At 38.9% G+C, this 26,823-nt stretch overlaps 2 long non-coding RNA genes across 2 annotated transcripts; one reads left to right on the top strand and one right to left on the bottom strand.

Moving 5' to 3' along the window:
- The first annotated feature begins 650 nt into the window (after positions 1-650).
- LOC130072955 (uncharacterized) lies at positions 651-2,769 on the top strand. Its single transcript, XR_008804191.1, has 3 exons — positions 651-719; positions 2,238-2,304; positions 2,386-2,769. It is a non-coding gene; the product is annotated as an uncharacterized LOC130072955 (long non-coding RNA).
- A 7,863-nt stretch (positions 2,770-10,632) lies between these two features.
- Positions 10,633-13,242, bottom strand: LOC130072952 (uncharacterized). The gene is made up of 4 exons (XR_008804190.1): positions 13,203-13,242; positions 12,559-12,672; positions 12,016-12,123; positions 10,633-11,535 (listed from the first exon to the last, which is right to left on the bottom strand). It is a non-coding gene; the product is annotated as an uncharacterized LOC130072952 (long non-coding RNA).
- Positions 13,243-26,823: the final 13,581 nt, after the last annotated feature.

The raw sequence follows: 26,823 nt of genomic DNA, 5'->3' as shown, positions 1-26,823 counted from the left end.
GGAAAAGACGGTATAATTCATTAGTGTTTTAAATAGCCTAGGCTATGTATTTGTTTTATCCGCATTATGCTATTGGTATTTTTATCTGCTGTAACTGGTGATACAGATATTTTTATCTACTATATTAATTTATCATAAAGTATGATTTTAAAAATGTACAACATTGTTTATGTTCATTATGCTATGGTTTTTTAAACCATATCACAAAAGTATCAGTTTAATATGACTGTTTTACAGCAATGTTTATTTTGCATTATGCTATGTTGTTTTAACTGTTGTATTTTTTATCTGATGTAACTAAAATCTGCAACATCGTTTATTTAAGCTGCGGGATTTCCATAAAGGACCTTAAAATAAATGTTTTGGATTTTATTCAGTTTTAAATCTTATTTAGATTATTTTAGTCAGACATGCTTATATGTGCATAGGCCTATTTTATTCCTCTTCAGTTACTTACTTTTTAAATTTTGGTAGGCTACTTTTTAATTCTTCTTTTACTCTGTCTTTGATTTTAACTTTTAGCAATTTGCATGATAAATTGTTTAACATGTAAGCTATATGAATGACACTGTCACAATGTGATAAGCAAAACATATAAAAGTCAAGTCAAAGCTATTTATATAGGCTAGCGCTTTTCATTGGCATTTAAAATAACATGGTCTTTTCTTCTCTCTCTCTCACAGCAAACACTGCAGGACAATCAGGCATCCAAGTAACATGTTAGTATGGTTTATATTTTATTTTTAATGAGAAAACATTATAGAGTCCAACAGGCGGTTTCTGGAAGTAAAAACATTTACTTTCTCCATATGGAAATTAATTTTAAAGACAGACCTACTGTGAGCTAAGAGGTTGTTAATACATGGTATTTGCTTCTGATAAAGCCTTCAGCTTATTGTTTTGTAAATAATCGTGTTTCACAGTTGAACTCCTGGTGAAAACTACATTACCCATGAGCCATGATGCTGTATTGAAAATTATGTCAAACATAGTTTAAAAAAAAAAAAGCAACACACTCCAAAATAGCTCTGCCCACTCCCATGAAGCACTGCGAATGACATAATCTCCCTACCCTCTCAAAATACTGAAATGTTTGTATAAGCTATATATGCATATTTTGCATATTTATATATAAATATATTTTTAAATCACTATGGGAAATAAGAATTAAAAAGGGGGAAGGCACTGTTGCACTCTATGTATAATAAACAATTGACAGATGAACTGACAGATATTTTATGTAAACAGGCAAAATCTCTGCATCTGATGATGGCCATGTGTTTTCGCCGATCATAACTGGTTTAACTCTTGGCTCCTTTGAGAGCAATATGACTTCTGCCAAATCAAATGTGCCGGCAAATTGTAAGTGTAATACACGAGAAACTATTAAAACAGTTTTCGCCTATGTAATGTATAAAATTAATCTTAATGAATCAGTCGTAGTTAACTATTTGGGACCAATTTTAAGGAAGGTTACATTGTGGTCTAACAGTGTCATGTGCAAATTTGCAATACAGAATTTGTTTGTGTTTTTGGTACTATTGGATCGAGCTTTGTAGAATTTGCCCAGATGAATTTATTTTATTTAGTGTCATGCTCCTGGATTATTCAGACTCAGAATTGTAACTATTACTATAGCCTTTATCAGCCATTTATTTTACTGCAGACTTATCCAACTTATTTATTTACTGCAGATTTTATCAAAGGCACGAATTAACTCAATTCATGGCATCAATAATAAAAGAAGAAAAAAATGAACAATTGACAGATGAACTGACAGATATTTTATGTAAACAGGCAAAATCTCTGCATCTGATGATGGCCATGTGTTTTCGCCGATCATAACTGGTTCAAGCTCCTTTGAGATCAATACGACTTCTGCCAAATCAGATGTGCCGGCAAATTGTAAGTGTAATACACGAGAAACTATTAAAACAGTTTTTGCCTATGTAATGTATAAAATTAATCTTAATTAAGCAGTCGTAGTTAACTATTGGGACCAATTTTAAGGAAGGTTACATTCTGGTCTAACATTGGCATGTGCACATTTGCAACACAGAATTTTTTTTACGTTTTTGGTACTATTGGATCGAGTTTTGTAGAATAAGCCAAGATTAATTTATTTTATGTGGTGGAATGCTCCTGGATTATTCAGACTCAGAATTGTAACTATTACTATAGCCTTTATTAGCCATTTATTTTACTGTAGACTTATCAAACTTATTTATTTACTGCAGATTTTATCAAAGCCAAATACTGCCCAAAAGGGGATACTGGGAAAGAAGAGAAACAGGTTAATACAAGGTTAGATTCAATCTTTATATTCTTTCCCGTTTTGCCTTCATTTTCCTTTTCCTGTTATTGTTTTCATTTTTATATTCTCAGATCATCAAAGGTTTCTGAAAGCAAACACCAGTCAGTTGGTTGAAAAAGTGAAGAACATTGATCCAATAATTGACCATCTTGATTGCTCAATGAATCAGTTACAAATGTGCGAGCGAATCCAACACACCAGATGAAGATGAGGGAACTGCTGGACTGTGTGAATTATGAAAGCATTGCCAACGACCTGGTCAACGCTTTGTTCAAGCATGAAGAATCTTTCATGAAGAAACTGCAATAACAACTGTTGTAGCCTATAGTTTGGCATTATGTACTTAAACAGTTTTTTAAAAAAGAAATGTTTTTAATAATTGATTGGTGATGGAGTTTTAATTTTTGTATTGAGAACCAAGTATATTGTACAAGTAAGAAGATACCAAACTGTCCATATAATGATATATTGCACATAATAAACAATGACAAAGTTTGTATTCCTTAAAAAACAGGCAATGTTTGAGAACCCTAATATTGGTGTAATCTCAGCGAGGTCTCAACCACAAACGCAAAACTTTGTGGTGGGTGATACGGGCATAGCTTTACTAAAGGAAAATATTATGGAAGTAATTTTCAAACTATATTTTATTTATTTATATTATGGTTTTCATGTTGATTTAAAGTTTTTGTTATTAACTATTACCTTTACTTCAACATCCAGCACAAAATTAAAGAGATGAATGATCTAAGGATGTTCTCTGACCCCAAATAAACAGATAATGGAATGTTCACAAGCTACAGTTAGATAGTATTCTGCTTAGTATGTGTGTAAATAGTTGTGCTTAAATGTTTGGATGTATTTTTACACACCAACATATTTTGTCACACCGTAGTGATGCAAAGTTCCACACACTTGTAAAGACTATGGTCTAACTTTAAAACATAATCTTTATACATGAATTCAAAAGACCAAATCACTAAGAAAAGCCCCGTTTATAATAATAAATACACAAAAGTTCACAAATGATGGTTTTATTACTATTATTATTACTATTCAGATAGCAGACGACACTGGTTCACATTTTGAATGTGTGTCTGTTTTAGGTGAAGACTTTTCTTTGAGAGCCGTCAACATTCATTGTTTATAGGAATAAATGACCATTAATAATTTAAGTGTTTGTACTCTGAAGTATTTCTGTTTGAGAATGTTTGACTAAATTGCAACTTTCCCTCTATCTACGATGTGGAATCACAAAAAAAGTATTAACATGCTGTTAATATAAGCAAGTATTACTTAAGTTACTTATAAGTAACTATTAACACGAAAAGCAAGCGCATGCTGTTTTACACGTTACACTGTTATTACAACAGAATCACATATGACTATTGCACTGAGAGAGGCCTTTTCATTAAGACTGTTAAACAAAGTTCGGTGTTTAAAATTAAAATTGCACCAAAGTAAATGCTAGTGATCAACTTGCTAAAAAGTAAATACAACATGGGCCATACAGAAAAGCCATTCGTGAGCAGTTTTGAAAGTTTGTAATTGACATCATGTTTCTTTTTGTTTTTGAACAGTTTGAAAAAACTATAGTCTACGAACGTGGTCAAACATAGGAATTTATGAAAAACATGAACAGATATTTCTACATGAGATATTTATTTTAGAACATCTTTCAGCTATGTCTACGAAACATCGTCATGAAAGATGAGTATTGCTGTTTTTCTGTTACCTATAAAACTATTATACTTCAAACTCGTCAAGCTATTGCCCATTTCACAGCACAGTCGGTTATTTTTTTCTACCTGGCTAAACAACGGTTAAGCTAATGAATTACCGTTGAAAGGCGGTATGATTCATTTTTTTATCTGTCTACACCGATACTTTGACACAAGAGTTTTAGGCAGGAGTCTTTTAGGCCTGATCCAGAAAACAGACGTTAATAATAATAATAATAATTCATATCCATGGGGTGAGAGTGTAAAAAAAACACGTTGTGTTTTATGTCTTAATAATCGTTCTTCTTTTTATGAAAAGTAAGCAGTTTTGGCCTCATCAGCAGACGAAATGTTTTAACATATCGTAAATATCAATTGTTATATAAATTATATCTAACTATCAACAGTTATATGTGAAACACGCTCAGTCGCATTAGAGTCGGATTCTTGTTTATATTGAACATTGTTATTGAACCGCTAGTGTTCTTAAATTGTTTACCACGGTTTCATTTTTAACAACACTATCGTAACACTTTTCGTATTTTGTACGATGTTTTTTTTACACTCTCACCCCATGGATATCCGTTTCCTACGGTTAGCTGTAATGTTAGTGAACTCTAGGCCTTCTCTTTTTTTCATATACGACAGTATTTGCATGGATTGGCTTGATTTAATAAAATGATGGTTTAAACCACATTATATTATTATACCATCCTAGTTTTTAAATATCTCTTAAATGTATATTTTATATTTTAACCCTTTATGCGAATGCGAATATAGAATACCGCACAAGGATCTCTGAAATATTTTTTTTAGTGTAAAACATCATAGATCTATCTATGTTTTTAAAAATACAAAGACATCTTTCTCTAAGTGACCCTTAAAATCTGGGGATACAACAAAACACAGTGCTTCCGTGTAGCTACGATGATTGATCAGAAAATTACTTTTGTTGCTTTGTTTGAAGAAACACTTTAATCAGCTGGTGCTTGATAATTATTAAACAACCCTCAATTCGGTAATGGTGTGTTTTACGTGATATTGATATCGCGGTTTAATTTAAACTCAATGCGCTAAAGTTCTATAACTGAACTTAATATTTGGTAAAGTTAACCCTCTGGGGACCAGAGTGTTTTTGGGGCCCTTGGGATGTTTTGACATGCACTGACATTTGTGCTTTTTTCAGTTATTTATAAACATGTTAATGGCAAAGGTGTAAATTCACTCTATATAGCACAGACGGGACTACCATGATAAGTGAGCAACATGTATGTACATGTTTGTATTTTTAATAGAATAATGTTTATGCGTGGTTATTGAAAAAAATAAAAATGAAAGTTGCTGAAATAAGACCACAAAACACATATTGATTATTTCTTCACAAGACTTTTGAAAATTGTATCACATAGCCTAGAATATTTGCTCCAAAACTATGTGAGAATCATCCTGACTGCTCATTCAGATAAGTCAATAAAGTCTTTTACATTTTTAATGACGTGTTTTGTTTGAGAAAGCTTTATGCAGGAGGCTTGATCTCTCATTAATATTTGTGGCATTCCACACCTGAGAAAGACAAAGACCCTCCCATAATGGCCCTATTAGGTGCTATCAGGCCATATCATTACAGGAGCCTTGCACAAAGAATGAGGAGATTTAAAAAAGAATGGCTTTTAGATTGTTTGGATTTATATAAGGAAAATACAGGGTGCATACGTCTGGACACTTCTATCACACACCCTTCACCATAGACATGGTTTTATTTCAGTTCAAAGTTCAAAGTTACAGTTGGAAACATCTTGAAAAGAAAATAGTCTTTTTCCATAAATGTCTTAGTTTGATCATACATATTTCAAAGTTGAGGATTCATTATTTTGATATAGCTTGCATTGGAACAAACATCTTAGTTGATTAGTTTATTGACAAAACATAAGCTTATTTGATGTCTTTATTTTGAAGCTTATTTGATGCTTATTTGATTTGAAAAACTTTATCCAAAACTAGTCAAAGAAATGTTCTTTTATTTCGTCTGTAACAGTGCGTATCTGTGCGTTCATTCATTCATTCACACACACACACACACACACACACACACACACACACACACACACACACACACACACACACACACACACACACACACACACACACACACACACACACAGAGAGAGAAACATAATTCACATTTAAACAGTAGGATATGCTATTTGTCCGTTTACAGACACTAACGTTATTCTATATCGCGATTAGAACAAAGCACAAAACACTTACACTTCTCAGCTGAATCTGTTGCTCCTCCTCGAAGTGAAACCAGCACTTGTTCTGTGGTAAATGTCCCAGGATTATTCCTCATAAGACGAATCTTAATCTGACTAAAAAATATTGTGTGTTTACAGCATTTGCCTGGGGGCGTTTATCTATTTTGCAAATGGCCTCAACACATTATCTTATGAATAGCGCGCTCTGCGAGTGGGTGTGAACAAATTAACGATAATGAGCTGAGACAGGAGAAACTGTACTTCTCTTTAGTTTTTGACAAATCTGTACAATTCACATTTAAAACAAATATTCTCCTGCAATGTAATCACATTGCAGGAGAATATTTGTTTTAAATGTGAATTGTTTTATTTAAAAGTAGAAATTTAAAGCGTTCTTTAGACGTATGTTTCATGTTTGTGTGATAAGTATTTGCGGAGTTTCCGTTAATTTTCCAGACATGTTTCAGAAAGATTTTTGCGGAGATAGAGTGAGCTGAAAGCGCACCCTGTTTATTTTATTTATTTTTAAAAAAGCACAAGGTTTTGATGTTAATGTGAGTGTACACAAAAAAAGAAGACCCTCTATAGTTTATAATCATGTATTGATTTTATTTATATGACCATAAATGACGGAGTATTTTAAGTCTATGTTGCTGCTATGTGAAAAAAAAACAGCAAAACGCGCGGGCGCGTTCTTGGTCCCCAGAGGGTTAATTTAAAGCCTTACTTTCTAAATGCTTTTTACAGAACTTGTTGCAAACAATTCATCCCCCTTTTTTAACCTCTTAATCTTTAATGAAAATATCATTACTGGATTAAGAGAAAATATTTGTCTTTGTCAGAAAAACAATGTTTCCTACATTTAGCCGTGATGCTAGCAAGCTCTTGGTTTTCTCGCCATCTCTTTGCTTGTATACAACACTTGATATGCATTAAACCACGGTATTCATTTAAATAGTATATTATCCAAGTTTATTACTATAATTATATTTTGGGGCGGTAAGTGGACATCAAATGTGGCGCGAGGGTCTTTGAAATATTTAAAATGCAATTTAGATGTAAGGTTTTAATGAGATCGGACATGATTATAAAATAAACTATCATTTTTTTATTTCAACGTTATACTTTTGAGTATACAATCATATATATTGAAGTAGTGAAGAAAATGACAGACCGGCATTACATCCTGTACATAATGTAAACAATAACGACATTTACAGGTGATCCAGCCAGAATATAAAGTCGCGGCATGCAATCATGTTTTGCTCTAGGGCATAGCTGACCAGACATTCAACTATTTCATCAATATCTGTTTTTACATTTTTTGACAACAGTGACACACAGAGATCTGTTACAAACGTACACATACAGAGTAGTTCGTCGACTTCGAATTCCTCACGAGATTCAAGCATCACATCCAGAACTTTTCTGAGGATTACGCCGATCGGTTCTTTGCCGTTTAAAAACATGGGCGTAACATCTGTCCAGGATCCAACCAAGCCTCTTATGACATCCATTTCTTTTTTGAGATTTTTCACACGTTTGGTATCCCTCGCATAATCATTATTCTCATCAAACACAGCCTCGATGATCCTGTGCATCAAGCTAACCATCGGGCCTCTAAAATGATCTTTAAACATAGAGTCTAGCGTAGCTCTTAAACGACACTCTTTCCCTGTGGCGCACTCACACGCCGGATGGTGCAGTGTCCCCGCTACGCCAGAACTCAACGGGGAGTCGCTCTCCATCAGCTTTTGCGTCGCCATTTCTGAAGTTTTCAGATTTTTCGGTCCCCTATTCGATGGTGAAAGATTCTGTTAGTTCCTGGAGTCTCCTGGAAGTCCTTACAGCACAATCGTATAGACTTTGTGCATTAACAAAGTTTTTGGGTCAGAAGTGTGAGTCGAAAAAAGTGTAGTTTGCGTCTGACAAACAAGAAGGTTGAAGCGGCCTTTGACAGTCCATGTAACAACCAGACAATGTTCCTTCGACTTTTGATCAATGTTGCAGTAGCACATCAGTCCGCGACTATTAGAGCTAGAGCCAGGGGTTGTGTGCGATAACTGAGGCTGGGCTCTGTGTAGAGTTTATCAGGACAACTGATAGTGCTCAGCCCGCCCCGTAGGAGGAGTTGTATAGGGGTGTCATTGTCATGACGTCGTAAACCGCTACGTAGGATTAAAGCCTCATTGAATCATAAGTAAAGTCATGGAGAAGTTATGCATATGCCGCCAGAGAGATGTCCACTTACCGCCCCAAAATATAATTATAGTAATAAACTTGGATAATATACTATTTAAATGAATACCGTGGTTTAATGCATATCAAGTATTGTATACAAGCAAAGAGATGGCGAGAAAACCAAGAGCTTGCTAGCATCACGGCTAAATGTAGGAAACATTGTTTTCCTGACAAAGACAAATATTTTCTCTTAATCCAGTAATGATATTTTCATTAAAGATTAAGAGGTTAAAAAAAGGGGGATGAATTGTTTGCAACAAGTTCTGTAAAAAGCATTGAGAAAGTAAGGCTTTAAGTTAACTTTACCAAATATTAAGTTCAGTTATAGAACTTTAGCGCATTGAGTTTAAATTAAACCGCGATATCAATATCGCGTAAAACACACCATTACCGAATTGAGGGTTGTTTAATAATTATCAAGCACCAGCTGATTAAAGTGTTTCTTCAAACAAAGCAACAAAAGTAATTTTCTGATCAATCATCGTAGCTACACGGAAGCACTGTGTTTTGTTGTATCCCCAGATTTTAAGGGTCACTTAGAGAAAGATGTCTTTGTATTTTTAAAAACATAGATAGATCTATGATGTTTTACACTAAAAAAAAATATTTCAGAGATCCTTGTGCGGTATTCTATATCCGCATTCGCATAAAGGGTTAGAATATAAAATATACATTTAAGAGATATTTAAAAACTAGGATGGTATAATAATATAATGTGGTTTAAACCATCATTTTATTAAATCAAGCCAATCCATGCAAATACTGTCGTATATGAAAAAAAGAGAAGGCCTAGAGTTCACTAACATTACAGCTAACCGTAGGAAACGGATATCCATGGGGTGAGAGTGTAAAGAAAACATCGTACAAAATACGAAAAGTGTTACGATAGTGTTGTTAAAAATGAAACCGTGGTAAACAATTTAAGAACACTAGCGGTTCAATAACAATGTTCAATATAAACAAGAATCCGACTCTAATGCGACTGAGCGTGTTTCACATATAACTGTTGATAGTTAGATATAATTTATATAACAATTGATATTTACGATATGTTAAAACATTTCGTCTGCTGATGAGGCCAAAACTGCTTACTTTTCATAAAAAGAAGAACGATTATTAAGACATAAAACACAACGTCTGTTTTCTGGATCAGGCCTAAAAGACCCCTGCCTAAAACTCTTGTGTCAAAGTATCGGTGTAGACAGATAAAAAAATGAATCATCCCGCCTTTCAACGGTAATTCATTAGCTTAACCGTTGTTTAGCCAGGTAGAAAAAAATAACCGACTGTGCTGTGAAATGGGCAATAGCTAGACGAGTTTGAAGTATAATAGTTTTATAGGTAACAGAAAAACAGCAATACTCATCTTTCATGTCGATGTTTCGTAGACATAGCTGAAAGATGTTCTAAAATAAATATCTCATGTAGAAATATCTGTTCATGTTTTTCATAAATTCCTATGTTTGACCACGTTCGTAGACTATAGTTTTTTCAAACTGTTCAAAAACAAAAAGAAACATGATGTCAATTACAAACTTTCAAAACTGCTCACGAATGGCTTTTCTGTATGGCTCATGTTGTATTTACTTTTTAGCAAGTTGATCACTAGCATTTACTTTGGTGCAATTTTAATTTTAAACACCGAACTTTGTTTAACAGTCTTAATGAAAAGGCCTCTCTCAGTGCAATAGTCATATGTGATTCTGTTGTAATAACAGTGTAACGTGTAAAACAGCATGCGCTTGCTTTTCGTGTTAATAGTTACTTATAAGTAACTTAAGTAATACTTGCTTATATTAACAGCATGTTAATACTTTTGTGTGATTCCACATCGTAGATAGAGGGAAAGTTGCAATTTAGTCAAACATTCTCAAACAGAAATACTTCAGAGTACAAACACTTAAATTATTAATGGTCATTTATTCCTATAAACAATGAATGTTGACGGCTCTCAAAGAAAAGTCTTCACCTAAAACAGACACACATTCAAAATGTGAACCAGTGTCGTCTGCTATCTGAATAGTAATAATAATAGTAATAAAACCATCATTTGTGAACTTTTGTGTATTTATTATTATAAACGGGGCTTTTCTTAGTGATTTGGTCTTTTGAATTCATGTATAAAGATTATGTTTTAAAGTTAGACCATAGTCTTTACAAGAGTGTGGAACTTTGCATCACTACGGTGTGACAAAATATGTTGGCGTGTAAAAATACATCCAAACATTTAAGCACAACTATTTACACACATACTAAGCAGAATACTATCTAACTGTAGCTTGTGAACATTCCATTATCTGTTTATTTGGGGTCAGAGAACATCCTTAGATCATTCATCTCTTTAATTTTGTGCTGGATGTTGAAGTAAAGGTAATAGTTAATAACAAAAACTTTAAATCAACATGAAAACCATAATATAAATAAATAAAATATAGTTTGAAAATTACTTCCATAATATTTTCCTTTAGTAAAGCTATGCCCGTATCACCCACCACAAAGTTTTGCGTTTGTGGTTGAGACCTCGCTGAGATTACACCAATATTAGGGTTCTCAAACATTGCCTGTTTTTTAAGGAATACAAACTTTGCCATTGTTTATTATGTGCAATATATCATTATATGGACAGTTTGGTATCTTCTTACTTGTACAATATACTTGGTTCTCAATACAAAAATTAAAACTCCATCACCAATCAATTATTAAAAACATTTCTTTTTTAAAAAACTGTTTAAGTACATAATGCCAAACTATAGGCTACAACAGTTGTTATTGCAGTTTCTTCATGAAAGATTCTTCATGCTTGAACAAAGCGTTGACCAGGTCGTTGGCAATGCTTTCATAATTCACACAGTCCAGCAGTTCCCTCATCTTCATCTGGTGTGTTGGATTCGCTCGCACATTTGTAACTGATTCATTGAGCAATCAAGATGGTCAATTATTGGATCAATGTTCTTCACTTTTTCAACCAACTGACTGGTGTTTGCTTTCAGAAACCTTTGATGATCTGAGAATATAAAAATTAAAACAATAACAGGAAAAGGAAAATGCAGGCAAAACGGGAAAGAATATAAAGATTGAATCTAACCTTGTATTAACCTGTTTCTCTTCTTTCCCAGTATCCCCTTTTGGGCAGTATTTGGCTTTGATAAAATCTGCAGTAAATAAATAAGTTTGATAAGTCTACAGTAAAATAAATGGCTAATAAAGGCTATAGTAATAGTTACAATTCTGAGTCTGAATAATCCAGGAGCATTACACCACATAAAATAAATTAATCTTGGCTTATTCTACAAAACTCGATCCAATAGTACCAAAAACATAAAAAAAATTCTGTATTGCAAATGTGCACATGCCAATGTTAGACCAGAATGTAACCTTCCTTAAAATTGGTCCCAATAGTTAACTACGACTGCTTAATTAAGATTAATTTTATACATTACATAGGCAAAAACTGTTTTAATAGTTTCTCGTGTATTACACTTACAATTTGCCGGCACATTTGATTTGGCAGAAGTCGTATTGATCTCAAAGGAGCTTGAACCAGTTATGATCGGCGAAAACACATGGCCATCATCAGATGCAGAGATTTTGCCTGTTTACATAAAATATCTGTCAGTTCATCTGTCAATTGTTCATTTTTTTCTTCTTTTATTATTGATGCCATGAATTGAGTTAATTCGTGCCTTTGATAAAATCTGCAGTAAATAAATAAGTTGGATAAGTCTGGAGTAAAATAAATGGCTGATAAAGGCTATAGTAATAGTTACAATTCTGAGTCTGAATAATCCAGGAGCATGACACTAAATAAAATAAATTCATCTGGGCAAATTCTACAAAGCTCGATCCAATAGTACCAAAAACACAAACAAATTCTGTATTGCAAATTTGCACATGACACTGTTAGACCACAATGTAACCTTCCTTAAAATTGGTCCCAAATAGTTAACTACGACTGATTCATTAAGATTAATTTTATACATTACATAGGCGAAAACTGTTTTAATAGTTTCTCGTGTACTACACTTACAATTTGCCGGTACATTTGATTTGGCAGAAGTCATATTGATCTCAAAGGAGCCAAGAGTTAAACCAGTTATGATCGGCGAAAACACATGGCCATCATCAGATGCAGAGATTTTGCCTGTTTACATAAAATATCTGTCAGTTCATCTGTCAATTGTTTATTATACATAGAGTGCAACAGTGCCTTCCCCCTTTTTAATTCTTATTTCCCATAGTGATTTAAAAATATATTTATATATAAATATGCAAAATATGCATATATAGCTTATACAAACATTTCAGTATTTTGAGAGGGTAGGGAGATTATGTCATTCGCAGTGCTTCATGGGAGTGGGCAGAGCTATTTTGGAGTGTGTTGCTTTTTTTTTTTTAAAACTATGTTTGACATAATTTTCAATACAGCATCATGGCTCATGGGTAATGTAGTTTTCACCAGGAGTTCAACTGTGAAACACGATTATTTACAAAACAATAAGCTGAAGGCTTTATCAGAAGCAAATACCATGTATTAACAACCTCTTAGCTCACAGTAGGTCTGTCTTTAAAATTAATTTCCGTATGGAGAAAGTAAATGTTTTTACTTCCAGAAACCGCCTGTTGGACTCTATAATGTTTTCTCATTAAAAATAAAATATAAACCATACTAACATGTTACTTGGATGCCTGATTGTCCTGCAGTGTTTGCTGTGAGAGAGAGAGAAGGAAAGACCATGTTATTTTAAATGCCAATGAAAAGCGCTAGCCTATATAAATAGCTTTGACTTGACTTTTATATGTTTTGCCTATCACATTGTGACAGTGTCATTCATATAGCTTACATGTTAAACAATTTATCATGCAAATTGCTAAAAGTTAAAATCAAAGACAGAGTAAAAGAAGAATTAAAAAGTAGCCTACCAAAATTTAAAAAGTAAGTAACTGAAGAGGAATAAAATAGGCCTATGCACATATAAGCATGTCTGACTAAAATAATCTAAATAAGATTTAAAACTGAATAAAATCCAAAACATTTATTTTAAGGTCCTTTATGGAAATCCCGCAGCTTAAATACACGATGTTGCAGATTTTAGTTACATCAGATAAAAAATACAACAGTTAAAACAACATAGCATAATGCAAAATAAACATTGCTGTAAAACAGTCATATTAAACTGATACTTTTGTGATATGGTTTAAAAAACCATAGCATAATGAACATAAACAATGTTGTACATTTTTAAAATCATACTTTATGATAAATTAATATAGTAGATAAAAATATCTGTATCACCAGTTACAGCAGATAAAAATACCAATAGCGAAATGCGGATAAAACAAATACATAGCCTAGGCTATTTAAAACACTAATGAATTATACCGTCTTTTCCTTATGTATAAACAATTTTTCAAATTAAACATCATTGCATAATACAGATAAACAGCAATAGTATTGTTTAAAACAGCGTAGCATAAATGAAGTATAGAGAAAATAGTCACTGTTTTGCATTTTTGATGAGGTGGTCAAAGGTGCAAAAGTTTTTGGTCCAGACATGGGGTATGGCACATGTCCATGTGTCTTGGCTATTTTATAGCCTTTTACAGTAAAACTATGGGAAAACGGCGGAGCTGTGTGTCCACTATATTCTTTCAGTACTCTATGAATGGAAGTGTTTAGGTTCAAGGCCAATTCACATTCCCAGGGGCTAGGCAGACCTTTTGATTACACGAGCGCCATATTTCACTGATAACTGTCACTCCTGAAAATAAGTCTTATGAATTAAAAGTAATTTATTACCGGTGGTACGAAAACAGCGATGATATCACTTATTTGTCATGCACCCTGTCCATGCTGGCAGGCACTACCTGTGTGATTTTTTCTTCCAACTCTGTAAAACATGCAAGATGTATTTATTTATTTATTTTGAAATAATTGGTTCAGTAAGACATTTATTTTGTATTTTATATTTTATTTTATATAATTTAAAATGAACACAATGCTTTTTCAACTTTAGTCAGATAAAATTCCAGCGCCCCAAGCAATGTGGGAGTGAGAGTGGGAGGGAGGGGGAAATACACAGACGCGCGCTCCCTATGTTTTGAGGCAGAGGGAGATCATTTTATTTCAACTTTTTGTGTGAGGTTTTACATAAACTGTATGTTTTATATTATTCAACTCTAATACATTTTTAACTGTTTACAATTTTAATGGCTCCGTTTTTTTAATCTGAAATGCTTCACTGAATACCTTTATTTTTTACGTTTGTGTCAGATAAACTTTCACAGTTTTTTCTTATCACTTTCACACACACACCTGCTATGATAAGCTTAGGCATAGTGAGGGGATGCGCTGAAAAAAATAAGTATCACATCACTTTGTAACTGTAACATCAAAGGCCAATACATCTCAAACTAACTTCAAACGATTAAACAAACTGTCACCATCCATCATTTTGACAGAAAGTTTAACAGGAAGAGGCGGAACTAGGTCAAAGGTAACCGGATGGGGCGTAACTGGGTCAAAGGTAACAGGTAGGGGCGGAACCGGAAGGGGCGGGACAGGAAGGGGAGGGACCGGAAGGGGCGGGGGAAGATCAAATGATAGACACGCCCACCTGTCAATCAATCAAATTGACAGGTAATGTAGGGTATTTACTACTTGTTTACCTTGGATATTATACAATTTGCAAGCACAATTTGAAGAAGAAAAAAATTGGAACTGTGAACCAATTTTGTATTATATATATATATATTTTGTCCTTGCATTCTTGTGGCTCAGTGACACACCTGAATGAAAGGCTCATTAGTATGCAGCCCCATTAGTATGCAGCCCCATTATGCGCTCATTATGCGGGCCCATTGTCTTCTCAGGTGTGAATCACAGCAAGTTCTGCCCCTGCGCATATTGCCTTGTTGTGGCAAAAATTCATCTCAAACAAACATCACTGCGTAAGAGACACTCAGAGTCAAATTATATAAAATAGAAGTATTTATTCTTGCAAGAATAGGAGCAGTCTAATACACAGTTGTTACCCTGTGCAGAAGAGTGACACACCCCCAGACAGACTGAACTAGCTTTTATCTTAGTTTCAAGGCCTTCTTCGCCCCAGAGCCTTCCTCCCAGTAGTTTTCCATAGACGTCACTAGTTGGCCCAATAAGCCCCCCTGCACCAAAATGGCCTTCTGACATCTAGGTCAGAGGTCCTTGTTCGTCTGTTCTCTGGAGTGTCTCCCTCTTCTGCCTCCCCAGGTACATAAACAGAATCTTCTCTCACTACAAGTGAGACACACATGTGACATTCTTTGAATCATCTATATTTTACTAAAGATCAATGAATATCATTAAAATTGCCACTACAGCCTTTCCAAACAAAAAGTGTCATATAAAATTGAAATGAATGTATTGTTTTATGTGAATAATTAGGCATGATGATTTTCAGATCATTTTGAAGAAAAAACTCTAGGCAACAACATCCATTAGTCAAAAGTCTTGTGGACACATATTTAGTATGTTTTGTGGCCTTATTTCAGAAACTTTAAGTTTTAGTTTTTTCAATAACCATGCATAAACAATATTCTCTCAAAAATACAAACATGTACATACATGTTGCTCACATATTATGGTAGCCAGTGTTGGGCATGTTACTTAAAAAAAGTAATTAGTTATAGTTACTAGTTACTTCTCACAAATAGTAACTGAGTTAGTAACTGAGTTATATCCTTATAACTAATTACCAGAGAAAGTAACTATTGTGTTACTTTAAAAAAAAATGTTCAAATAGGCCTATGTCAAATAACTTGGATGCCCCCAGTATTAAATATGTTAAATGAATGAAATGGACACTTAATAGAATAAATTATTATTATAAAACATTGAACACTAATCTACACTATTTTAATGTTGCTGTGGGACAATGTGAGAGACACCTGTTAAATTCAATATATTATTCTAAATATTATCATTACTATAGTAGAACAATAAAACATAATAGACGGTTTATACTTAATATCGCACAGACCACAACTGGCCAACAAATAAGTTTAAAAATAAATTATGCTACTTAAGAAATGTACCAAAAATGAATAAATAATAATAAAAAATATACTCTGCAGTGCATATTAAAATGCTAAAACTGTTACACAACTTCACAACTATTAGACATACTGTAGCCTAAGTATTTTCTACCTCACAAAAGTAAACTGTTTAACAAGAAGTGCTCTCTCAATATAATACTGAACAATTTACCAAAAAAAATATAATAATAATAAAATATAATATTTTTGGGGTTTATTTTAATAACCTACGGAGAACGTCATCATCAAAGGTTATTTAAGCCAAATTCTAGGCATGTTTGCCGCACGTGTTTACAACCGGTCAAACAAAGATGTTTTCTGGGAATGTTCCCTGCAGGTTATTTTCGGGTTTTATTTTATAACCTAAAGAGAACGTTGTCAGAACGTTCCCTGTTATTTTTAGGTTTTATTTTCATAACCTTCCCAGAACGTTCCCTGCAGGTTATTTTATTTTATTTTATTTGTATAACCATGTACATTAATTAAAACGTTGCACATGATACCAATAGGCTATAGAGATTATTCTAATGCTGAAATTTGTCATTTATTTATAAACGAACTATATAATGCTCGGACACCCTCGGTCTCTCTTGCGCAACTGTTGAGCGCGCTCTCGGACACACTCGGTCTCTCTCGCGCATTGTTGCAGTGTTGAGCGCACTCGCGGCGTTCGCTTCGCTTTTGTCCACTCCGGCCCCTTATAAACACACACACACACACACACACCAGAGAAAAAACTTTGCAGGTCCTATGGCGGAGAGAGAGCCTACTCGGATGAAAACCGCTTCAGTGAGTTCAATTATAGTAACGCCACATTATTTTGTCAGTAACGGTAACTGCGTTGTAACGGGGGAAACAGTAATTCGTTTGATTACTCGTTACTGAAAAAGATAACGCCGTTAGTAATGCCGTGTATTTATAACGCCGTTATTCCCATCACTGATGGTAGCCCTATTTGTGTTAAATATAGTGTAATTACACCTTTGCCAGTAATTTGTTTATAAGCAACTGAAAAAAGCACAAATGTCAGTGCATGTCCAAACATCTCAAGGACCCCAAAAAACCCTTAGACCATACCTGTCAACACTCCCGTTTTTCCCGGGTTTCTCCCATTTTTTTAGCCCTATCTCCCAGACCCCTCCCGGTTTGTTATTTCTCCCGGGAAACTCCCGTAATTTGCATGGCCCAAACTCCTTTTTGAATAATCGGACCAATATGTTGCTAGATCTTGTATTAAATGCATTATATTCACACAATTAGGGGTGTAACGGAACATGTAATCGTATTGAACCGTTTCGGTACGAGGCTTCCGGTTCGGTACGCATACAAACCGAACGATTCCTTGGACCATTTTTCCTGCCGACAAAATCCGCGACGGCGCGACCACCACAACGTTGCGCAACATCAAATGGCAAGCGTAATGAAAGAGGAACGAAACTGCGCTACTCATTATATTGTGCTTCACGGACCGTTTATCAGTTCGGACCAGCAACATCTGTGCAGCGCAAGCGCGAGCCGATCTTGATCAAGCGACAATGTCACTACACAGCGCTAAGAGATCCAGTGAAGAAAACATTTGAATTCGCCACTGAAGTAATAACATCGCTGCGAGATCTAGCGAGAAGCATTCAAATTTCTCCATTATTAACCGTAGATCTCTATTAGATCAAACAGCTCTGACGTGGAAACCAGGAGAAACATTGTGCCGTGAATGATCTAGTTATAGGCTTTAAGTCCACAGATCAGCAACATTCATGGATTTACTGTAGTAACACTAACTGTAACCATGGAAGTTTGGCTGGAATAGTGAAATGCTTTCAAGTACTTCACACATCTTTTTCCAGCACTTCAAAACTCAAATATTATCTAAATATTATATAAATATAGGCCTATATTTAAATGTTATTTTTAATGTGATGACCAAAACATTTGTTCATCCTTCAAAGATTACCCCCATTTATAAACCTGAACGTTTCAAGATGTAGGAAAACTCAAACTTTAAAAATAATATTTTTTCTTTTAATAAATAGGAAATTTCGGTGGCATTTCTTTCTTTTTGCTGATTACAAGTCTCCCGGATTTTGACAACCAAATGTTGACAGCTATGCCTTAGACCCCAGAGGGTTAATTTATAATCGAATTCTGTCAATGCTTGTCCAGCAAACCTGATCATTCGATCTCCATCAAACCTCACAAAATTATCCTCCTTTATAGACTTTCAAGAGAAGCTATTCCTCTGGCCACGAGGATTAACTTGCCTGTTCTATAACAATACCTTTTTAAGTATCAATAAATTTGATCAGTAGCTTTGATCGCAACATTAAAGGGACTTTGAAATGTGCACAAGACAGTCAATCCAATGAATATAATGTATTTAATAAAATGAAACCTACGTATACATGGAATAAATGTATATACAAACAACAAAACAGCAAAAGGACACTGAAAGAAACTGAAAGTGAAAGAAACAGGGAGAGAGTGAGAGAGAGATCCCGAAGGAGAGTGGCAAATTACAGACCGTAAACCCTTGAGACAGAGAGACACCAAGATATCGAATCATAAACGCATTAAAGCTCGATAACACGAATATACTTGCATATATGGTTCTCTTATGTTGCTGAACAAGGCTGCGTGAGTAAGCGTCTTCGTGTTTGTGGCGTTCCGTCGGAGCGTCACGTGGTCTGCGGATGGTCCGGAGCGCGTACTTTCAACGAAGATTTAAAGGTCTTAGACGTAAAGACGTAAAGTTACCAAAGAAACAATTCAGGCTAAGTTCATTACTCGTCTGTGGAAATAAACAAAGTAGAATACGAAAAGGAAAAACAAAACTTAACAAAATAAAACATAAGACTAAAAGGAAAGAACAAACTGGAGACGTCCAACACCGGAAGAAGGAGCCGAGGAAGAGAGCGAGCAGTTGCTTGGACCGTCACCTTTAAGGAAAAACAGTCCACACCTCTTTCGGAGCAACCTGCCCAATGACATTCAGCCTGGAATTCCTTCTTGCCGGAAAGGGGGAAGGTTTTGAGATGATAACGTCGTGTGAAGCTGGCTCATCGCTGGTTTTAGGGGTGTTTTGTTTTAACTCACCTTCGCAATGAAAGTGTCAATGAACGCCATTAGGAACAGACTTTCTGGCGCTCGCTGGTGAATTACTAGACACGAGTCAAATGTTAAAAGCTTTTCTACATGTAGAATTGAATGAGTCCCAACTGACACAGTCCAGATACCCTACAGTCCCCCTTTTCATCGGACGAAGTCCCTGTGTGGACATCATCGGACGACAATCATCACAATGGGCGGATGGCAGGTGAATCATGATGGTCGTGTAGCAGGTGGTCATTAGGGCTGGGTCTCTGGCGTGGTATCCTCTTTCTGGGGGTTCCGTCGGAAAACTCCAGACACGGCTTTCGTGAGCTTGGCTGTAGATGTTCGCATCTCGTTGAGCCTCCTGTACAGGAGGAAGGGCAAGCCCAGTGTCAGGGTGTAGTTGATTACCGTAGAGATACACAGCGCAGTGTCAGCTGCAGTCCAGGATTGGACAACAGGTGAGGTAGTCAAGATGGGCAGTCGAGACAAAGCTTGGAGGGCTGTGTCGATAGGAGCAATGTCAATTAGCTGGGACCCCCCTTTTGCAATCCACAATTCCAGTTCTGGAGTTAGGGTGAAATTGTGGTTCTTGAAGGATGGGATTTCCAGTTCTGATTCGTACTCTTCGCTTGGAAAATGGTACAATGCCAGGTCATCCAGGTGGAGGATGGCACCTTTCGGTACTTGAATCCACATGCTCTGGTTGAGCAAGGTGACACGGGTGGCAGTGTCATGTTGTTCATAGGTGAGTGTAGCTGTGCGCACAGGAGTGTTAACGAGCCACCTGTCGCCTACAATCTCTGCTTGTGTCTCGGTGACTTGAGTGCGAGGTTTGGCCTTAGCAGGGCAGCGTGTGTCTTGGAGCATAGGCTGCAAACCGCAGATTCCGTCAGTGTTGTCTCTGAGGAAGGGTTTGCTAGGGCTGAGATAGTGAATGTCTTTGGTCAAGGTGCACATGTGCAGGTTCGGGACCAGGTACAGCGGTGGAATTCTACCCATGGCTAGGCTGTCAATGGAGGAGCTCACCTCCCACAGCATGTCTGTCATCAAGGCTGTGACCAGCTGAGTTTGAGCAAAGTCATTCTGGAAGACAGTAAACAGCTGTTTCATGGAGTTCACTGTCTGGTTCAGCAGAACGCTGTGGGTGTTGAGAATTACCACAGTTCCCTTCAATGTCTTGCCGATGGTCTGCAGGGATGCACTCTGTGTTGTGAGTTGCTCTTTTATCAGTGGGATCTCAGTTTGAATTTCAGCCACATGACGCCTCACGGTGGCTAGGTTCACTGCATTGACACTGGACATGCCAATGTTAAACAGAGTTCCGACAGCAGCGGCGGCTCCGAGCAAAGCTCCCAGGAACCGTTTGGAGCGGCGGTTGTGTGCACCTAACTCCGCTTGTGTGACAGTCATTTTCTCAAGTTGGTTGAGCATGTGCTCGACATTGGCCTCAGTGTGAGTGAGGGAGTCCTCGGTCCATCGGGCACCGGCCCAGCTGTATTGGGCTATTGTGCTGGGGTAATGTGCTCTGTAGACGTTGCGGAGGTCGAGTCGAACATACACTTTTCCGGGTGTGGGTCCTGCAGTTGGTGTTCAGGAGTCCCGGTTGTTCCCTCAGGACGATGCCTGATGCCGGGCCTGGTGAGATGATGTCCGATTGCGGCTGTCCTCTGGTTAGCTGGAGGCACAGGATGGCGACCCACAGCAGCATCCTGGAAAAAACAAAGGGGAGAGAGAAAGGGAGGAAAGATCTCAGCGAGTGTCGTCCTTGGTTGGTTAGGACAGTCTTTTCGCTTCGAGGACGCCGCTATGCCACTTGCTTCGGTGTTCTGGTGCTGCGGTGTGCAGCACATGGTGCGTCATGGCATACACTGGCATGACCCCCCTTTTGCACTGTGGTACCACAAGCCTTGGCGCAGTGATGTCACCAGGTGCATAACACGGAATGTTGTCCCGTGCACGCAGCATGTGCTTGGTGAACTGCAGTTGTCTGGGGCACCGGTTATCGGTTGGTTCAGATGGCGTGCGTGGGTGGTTGGAGGGTTATGAGAGGTGGTTTCTCATAGTCTTCATTGGCTTGTCATAGTCTTTGGTAAGCTGGAAGGTGCAGGATAGCGAGTTCGAACCTCCATTTGGTGCTGAGTCTGTGTCTTCATGGCTGGCTGTGGGAGTTCCCGTGAACTCTGTGACCTGACAGTCTGGCTCTGCGGGAGTTCTCGTGACCTCTGTGACCTGCCAGTTTGGCTCTGGTGACCTGTGTGACTGGAGGGGGAGGGGTTCTCGCACTTGAGCCCAAAGTTTCAGTAAGGGCTCAAAGCGATCTAGCAGATCTTGGCCAATCAGAAATGGGTGGGTGTTCATTTGTGAGATGTACACAGGGTGGATCAGACTCATAGAACCAATTGTCAGGTGAATGGGAGCTACCTGTTTGAGCCAGATGTCATTCTGGCTGTAGGATTGCACATTCAGCTCACACGCTTGAGATGTAAGAGTTTGATCTTGGCTCTTAGCTTTAGCATTGAGTCTTTCAAAGAGTTGAACTGACATCAAAGTGATGTCTGTGCCGGTGTCTACCAGGGCTTCAAGGCTCAAATCATTGTCCACAGTGATGGGTAGGTAGAGTTTCTGGGCCACCCCCTTTTTGATCAGGTTACCCAGAAGTCTTGGCGTCGGGGCTGGTGTGGTGATCGATGGGCGGTTAGGGCCGGTCTCGTGTGGTTCGCTGCGGAGGAGGATAGCCAGATCAGCATTTCCTGGTCTTTCGGGACTTTGGTCCCAGTTGTGGGACACTGTGCTGTCATGCTCAGGCTGTGCAGTTGTCAGCTGTGGTGGCTGGGTGATGCTGTCACTTTGTGATGTGACGGTTAGCTCTGTGGTCTGTGGCTGACAAGCAGTGTTCAGGGTGCTTGGTCTTACACTTAGACACAGGATGTCGGGTTCATCCTTCTTGTTTCTCTTGTGAGATCTCATGTGAAGAAGCTCTTTCAGCACCTTCAGGATCCCTGCCGTCTCTGACGGGGCCATACGGTTCTTATCTGATGTGGGCTGAAACTTGGGCTCGTAAGTGGCATGTTGAGAGGGGGGATTCCATGGCCGGTTTTCTGGGCTTGGGGTTCTTGGTGATGGGGGTCGGAATCTTTCAGAGCGCTCGCTCTGGTGCCTTGGACGAGCACCCTCACGGTTGTGCTGCCCTCTGCTGGCCTGGAACGGTTTTGAGTCTCTGTTAAAAGGGCTGTGGTGTTGTGGGGCGCCCTCTAGAGCCAGCTCTGAGTAGTCCTCAGAGACAGGGTAGAGTGTGAGGTTTTTCCACAGTCTTTTCAGACACAGTCTTTTGCTTGGTGTAAGCTTTGTGGGCCAAGTCCTGTAGCTGTTGGGTATTCATGCTACGTGGGCAGGCCAGGACACCTAAGTGATGACTCACTGTGGGATGCAGATTTCGAAGGATCAGAGTTCTGAAATTGACATCCTCTTCCATTCCTGGCTGGTTCCGTGCTCCGAAGTAGCCTTGTCGGAGCCGGCCGTAGAAGGTCTGTGGGGTTTCAAGTCGGGCCTGCTTAAGGTCCATGGCAGTGATGAGCCCTTGGTCTGATTCTGGATCAGATAATTCTCGGATGAAGGCTTGTCGCAGCTGCTGGTAGTCCGTTTTGACAGTCTCTGGTTGACGGTCTAGGAAGCTGCGCGCCTCACGACTGGACGCAATTCTGAGCAGGTACAATCTGTCCCAAGTGGTCACGTTGGCAACAGTTTGTAAGTGAAAGTCAATGTCTTGCAGGTAGGCGGGCACGTCGTGGCCTCCTGCAGGGTTCGGAGTGAACGTAGGGATATTTCTGGCCAGCTTGTCAAGTTCTTTGGGGGCCCTGCCGTGGTTAGTGGCAGGGGTTCTCTGGAAGGACTCTTCCCCCCTCGCTGCTGGCAGGGGTTCTTGTGGGCTGGCTGGTGGTGTCTTGAACAGTGGGCTTTCGCCCCCCTTTTCAGTTCTGGGTTCTTGGCTGAAAGGTATGGACCGGCTGGTCAGGGGAAACTCTGTTTCCCCTTCCCGGTCACTCTGCAGTCTATACGAGTGTTTCAGCTCTCTGTGAACAATGTCAAGTTCGTAAATTAGATTGTCTCTGTGCTGAATAAGTTAATGGATTTAAGCTCGGGCCGCTCGTAAGTGTTTTTCACAAGCCTTGGCTTTAGCGTCTCTTTCTTTTAGTTCAGTCTCTGCTCTTGCAAGGAGAGCTTCACCTTGTCGGAGTTTCTCATTGAGTTCCTCTCAGGTTTCTTTCTCTGACTGCTTTCTTCGGTCTGTGTCCAGACGAAGATCAGACAGGGCAGTTTGAAGTCTTTCCACTTCCTTCTGTAGCTCTGGGTCTGTTTCATCCTCTTCCTCGGTCTGGTCCTCAGTCTCGAGGAGTAGCTGATCTAGACGACTCTGGGTTTGGGCCTGGTTCCTCCGGGCCTCCTCAGCTTGAAGCTTTAGTTCTGCGTTTTCCTGCTCCAGGTCGTTGTTGTTCCTTTCGCTGAGACGTGCCTGGGCGACGAGCGCATGAGCAAGGTTCCCAATACTCTTGGCCCAGTCTTTGTAGTTGTAGCTCTGGGTCGGATCGTGGGCCATCAGCTTGTCCAAGTTGGCGTCCAGCTGCTCTTGGCTCGGGGGCTCTGAGTCACCGGCGTCCTTGGGCAGGAAGGTGGTCGTCATGGCTCTCAGCCATGTCTCGAGGTTCCCCCAGTGGACTGCGGGACTGGAAGACCGGAACATACTGGCTCACTGTAGGCGAGAGGAACACAGCACACACAAAGAGACCAATGCAAGTTCGTTCTACGGTTTACGAGCTATAATACTAATATGGCCTATGCCGTCTATGAGAATTTCGGCTAACTGATGCAGGCAGTTGGACAGTTATGTGGGGACAATTTGCATAGGTCAGTGCGGGGCCTAAATAAAGATTTTGACAGGGCAGTAGCCTAGTGGGTCATCTGTTGACGCTAACGGCTTGGTTGTCAATCTGTTATTTAGCTTTCCTTGGTGTCTCTCATAGGTTCTGTCTCTAGGTGAACTGAAAGGAACAGATCACAACAGAAAAGAAAAATAGCAAGATGGAAAAGATTGAAGTAAAATGAATAAGGAGGCCTGAGCCTACTATGTGTGGCTTGGAGAAGAGGAGATGGGCCAAACACTTAAATGATCGGGGGAATATCTAATATTCTGTGGCCTATACTAAGTGAATGGGATTTTACCTTATTTTAGCTTGCCTGGGGTGAATTGAGGTCACTCTGGTTGGAGCCAGTGTTGTGGTCAATCTTTCCGTCGTCTCCAAACACTCGACCGAAGTGTCCCCGGGCCCCTCTGTTCATCTGTACCAAGGTGCGCCCTCTCAAACAACCTGCGACTTTAAACACAACCGGCAACACCAAGGTGTCAAACTGCCAGACCGCACAGCAAAGTGGGTTTTCCCCGGAACCCTCCTTGAAGTTCAAAGAGTGGCCCTTCTGCGGGCCTCGGTTCGGGTAATTGTCCCGAAATTGCCTGGTGTGCGGCGGGCGTGGTTGACTACTTTTGGAGTGCCAAATTGCTGATGTCGCAGTTTGCGCGAGTCCGAGACTCACGCATGGCAAGCGTTGGTAACGCCGGCCAGACGACCCAGCTCGCTGGAAACCAACCAGGGATGACTGTCAAATCACCACAGCACAAGAGAGAGTTCTACCTATAAATACAAAACAGGATGAAGAACAAGTGAAACTTAAAGTGAATTAAAGGTGCCCTAGAATGTGAAATTGAATTTATGTTAGCATAGTTAAATAACAAGAGTTCAGTACATGGACATGACATACAGTGAGTCTCAAACACCATTGTTTTCTCCTTCTTAGTTAAATCTCGTTTTTGAAAAACACCCCTGAAAAACAGGCGAATCTCCACATATACCCTATTTGGAGGCGTAGATATTAATGATCCCGACTGTTGCGTCACAGTCGGGATCATTAATATGTATGCCTCCAAATATTTGCATATACCAGCCCTCAATGCCAGGCGGAACTGCGCAGCCGAATCATGGCAGTTGCTCAGTGTTTGGATGTACACATGAACAGAAAAGTATTTTTTAGTTCCTTCATCTGAGCCTCTGAAGAAACAATGGGTTAATTTTATTTTCTCTGGAAATTTCCAAACATTTCACCGACTGTTTCCTCAACTTGGGCCAATACAGAGCTGGCCTCGGATCGAGCTACCAAGCAACACTTTCTGATGTGTAATTGTTCAAGTTCAGACAGGTAATCTGTCACGGTTCACAGGTTCACTCTCATTCTGTGTGTTACTGCTCTGATCTGATTGCCCATGAGCGTCAGCTGTGCTGACGAGCAATCAGATCAGTCGCAGGTGTACCTCGTTTGTGAGTCCTATATGTAGTGCTGTGTTTGTCATGTTCAGTGTCAGATCGTTGTTTCCCTGGTGCTGTTCGGGTCTCATGTTTGTTTTCAGTCTCGTCCTCAGTTCCTGTTTTCACGGATTCCTGCAGCTCTCTGCCAGCCCTTTCACTCTGCTTCAGTGGATTATCTGGTCCGTGTCGTTTTCACTCTGCTCCAGTGGATTATCTGATCCGTGTCGTTTTCACTTCAGTGGATTCTGGTCTGTGTCGTTTTCACTCTGCTTCAGTGGATTATCTGGCTCGTGTCGGACGTACTGGGTTCCGGGACCACGCTTCACCCACTGCAGTCATCTGCGTTGCCAAGGCTCAGCTGTCTGACTCAGGACTTCACCAGCCCTCCAGTTTCACTGTTCACTGTGTTTATTAATAAATACTTTTTACTTGCAATTGGATCCTGTGATTCCTACCCTGACATAACGATCTGACCACGTTATGGATCCAGCAAGTATGGCCGAGCTACGTGAGATACTGAACGAAAACAATGCACGTTTCGATCGGCAGGATGAACAGATCACAGCTACCGGTCGTGCTGTTCAGACCTTGGTGGCGCAGATGGCAGAACTCTCCTCCCAGTTACAGCAGCTGAGAACCGAGCCTGCCCACGGGACCGCTGCGCCTAATCCACCACCCGCTGTTCCACCCCCGGCCCAGCCTTCCAACAGTCCGGAGCCTCGTCTACCTCCTCCTGCTGCCTATTCGGGTGAGCCACAACTGTGTCGTGCATTCCT

Source organism: Rhinichthys klamathensis, unplaced genomic scaffold, assembly GCF_029890125.1.
Source record: "Rhinichthys klamathensis goyatoka isolate OS25496 unplaced genomic scaffold, OSU_Roscu_1.1 h1tg000019l_1, whole genome shotgun sequence".
Classification (NCBI taxonomy): Eukaryota; Metazoa; Chordata; class Actinopteri; order Cypriniformes; family Leuciscidae; genus Rhinichthys; species Rhinichthys klamathensis.
This window is presented reverse-complemented; position numbering and strand designations above follow the sequence as displayed.